Source organism: Arachis ipaensis, chromosome B06 (genome assembly GCF_000816755.2).
Source record: "Arachis ipaensis cultivar K30076 chromosome B06, Araip1.1, whole genome shotgun sequence".
In the NCBI taxonomy this organism is placed as follows: Eukaryota; Viridiplantae; Streptophyta; class Magnoliopsida; order Fabales; family Fabaceae; genus Arachis; species Arachis ipaensis.
In genome coordinates, this window is record NC_029790.2 from 14,491,442 (window position 1) to 14,494,358 (window position 2,917).

At 35.6% G+C, this 2,917-nt stretch overlaps 1 long non-coding RNA gene across 1 annotated transcript; it reads right to left on the reverse strand.

The window, feature by feature from the left end:
* On the reverse strand, nt 598–2,440 carry LOC110263179. Its single transcript, XR_002348336.1, has 2 exons — nt 1,916–2,440; nt 598–1,842 (listed from the first exon to the last, which is right to left on the reverse strand). It is a non-coding gene; the product is annotated as an uncharacterized LOC110263179 (long non-coding RNA).

A 2,917-nucleotide genomic window follows, 5' to 3' on the forward strand; every position in this document is an offset into this window, starting at 1 on the left:
ATTAGATAAAAATATATTTTTATATAAAATATTTAAACATAAAATTATTTTTATTTTTTAATTTTTTTAAAAAAAATCATTTAAAAAAAATCTTTTTTTAAAAGTTCACTCAACCAAATCCTAAAAACTTAAGTACTCTCTCATCACCATAGTATTGCGGTTAATCCATCTTCTTGAGCTCACTCAAACTATTATTTGTGAGGAGGAATTATGAAAGAGGGATGCTAGGAGCCAGCAATTTTTGTGTTTTGTAACTATCAATTGGCCATCAATAGTATTTTTAATGGTGTGAGATTACATCTAATGGTGGGAGATCACTCACTTTTGTTTTGATGGTTAAGTACTGGCCAGAAAACACAAAAGTTGCTGTCCCCTAGACTTTTCTATTATAAAATTATATTGGTGAGTGAATTACACGTGTGAGGGCCGAATTCTCAACCAGCCTTAGCTTTCAAGCTCTTCCACAAAGGAGAGTTACTTGCATAGTTGCATGTAAATAAAATAAGTGAATAAACAAGTCAATCATCCTTCATGGTTAGCACTTAGCAGTTAACACTGTGGAAAAGCGTGGAGCCAATTAAGAAGCTTTTAGAGTACTGGAGGTAACAGGAATAAACAAGTCTGGTATTGGGCAATGTATTCATAATGTTAGATGTGCAGCCATATACATAGAATAAGTGAATAATTTTACAAGACTAACTGTGTATTGGATTCTTTGCAACCCAAGGAGCTTCAACGATGCAATCACTCGTAGTTAATCCGTCATAGTTAGGAAGGAATCCACATACCATCTATAAAGTATAAGGTCAAGGTGAATTGAAATGTCACACAAGCACAAATTACAGTAGTGATGGATGTTGATTCATTTGTGTAAGTGATATAAATATAAGTGAAGTAGGGTAGCAGTAGTTAGAAAATCAAGATCAAGAAGTGTTTGTTGAGGTCATTACTGCAGTCACATATTAGTAGTATGCATGGCTCTGCATCTATATAATGCAGAGGTACTTGGCCTTGTGTTCACATTATTCATTCTCTGCATAGAGTGCAATTGATATTCAGTCTCAATTCTTTACTTTTCTCTGATTTTGCTCAAAACATCTTATGCTATCAGAGCCAAAGAATCAAGATCTTGACCGTAGCCTTCATTCTCTCAACCTCATCTTCTACCAAACAAACTTTACTTCCTATTGCTGAGAAGTTGGAAGATTCAAACTTCAACACATGGAAGCATCACGCCTGACTTAACATCCAGAGTCTCTATGGAAAATCATCTTGACTGGGGAAATGTTCCAAATCGATTTGAACCAGTCCCAAAGCCTCAACCAGCATCAGCATGTAATAGTATTCAACAAAAATCAACATAGTTTAATAGTTTATGGAACACTTGAAGTGAAAGAGTGAACGCAATTATTATTAAAATTTAAACACCGGAGGAAGACGATATCTTCCTTTACGAAGTTTGATTCTGCTACCTCCTTTCATTTATTTATTTATTTATGTTTTTGGCAGGAGGCTTACTTTTGATAAATATCTGAGGCTTGTTCTGAATCTTTGTTCTTAACTCACTTCCCATGTGTTTTCTTGCGATAAACAATATTGTTAATAAGAAAATGAAGCAGCACCTTTCCCAGTTTCCTAGCTTCAAAATTCTCATACATGTCTAACACTCCAACTACAGGTACGTACTTTGATCTGCCAAAAACCTTATGTTTTGAGAAGAAAAGAATTAGCCTCACCATTTGTTCAGTGAAAGAGATACCGTAATCCAAAGGGAGAAACCACAGGTTCATAGAGATAGAAGGAACATAAAAACCCTTGAGAAGCTAGATAGTCTCACATCAGCTGGGAGCAAGAAAGGGAGGTGAGAATGCAGTGTACAAATAAAGATTAAGCAACAACATTCCAATATACTTACCTGGACGGGGTCAATGGGTGATCAAGAAGGCCCATGGCTTAGGTTGGTGACCTCCATTGCACTTAGGAGGGGTGCCCGTCTAAGGTCTCCTCAAGTAGGAGAGCCTACGTCATAATTTGTGGCAGCGGTGACTTGCGTTCGCGCAGTCCCTACCTAATTTCAGTTTAAAGTCTTTTCAATCATATATTGTTGGTTTTCACCCTTTGAGTTCGAACCTTTTGCTTATTACCACGTCAGGATACCGAATTCTTAACCAGCCGTTCAAGCTTAAAATTAGTTGCATGTAAATTAGTAGCTAGCTAGTTAGTTCTCTTCTTTCCCTTACTCCCAAATGAAAGGCACGCGAATAAGAAACAAAGGTTGAAGGAATATATTATTTTGTTGCTATATCATCTCTCTTCTGTCTTTGAAGATCCACTGTGTGGTGTGTACTATTGTTTGCAAAGTTAACACGATTGAACTGGTTTAGGGAAGAGTAACATAAACTGATCATATTTATAGGGAAGGTGTCCATTTCCTGTATCATCGTTATTTTGTGGGCACCTTTAATTTTCGTTTTTATTGACCATGCTTTAAGCATGTGGAGAATTGATACGCACATGACCTCAGACTCTAAATTATCCAAAGAGAAAAAGAAAAGGGGTAATATTGATCCTAAATGGCTTAACTGCTTAAACGTGCATATTCTCTGCTCTTCATCCGGAAACCCCAATAACGTAAGCAACTACTGTCAATAGACCATGTGTTATTTTTTATTTGGTGACTAGACCATGTGTTATTTGATTATTCACAAAAATGACAATCCTCTTATTTGTTAGAATATGTTTATGTAAATTACAACATCCTTCGTAAATTATAGCTTTGTGGACTATACATGGATATGTCGGCATTTCAAGACATTTCCTGGTTTCCATTAATTATGCTTAACAGCTTGTCTGGGTGTTTGTTAGGAAAAGATTTTTTTTTCAATAAAAAATACACTTTTTATTTTTCTAGTGTATT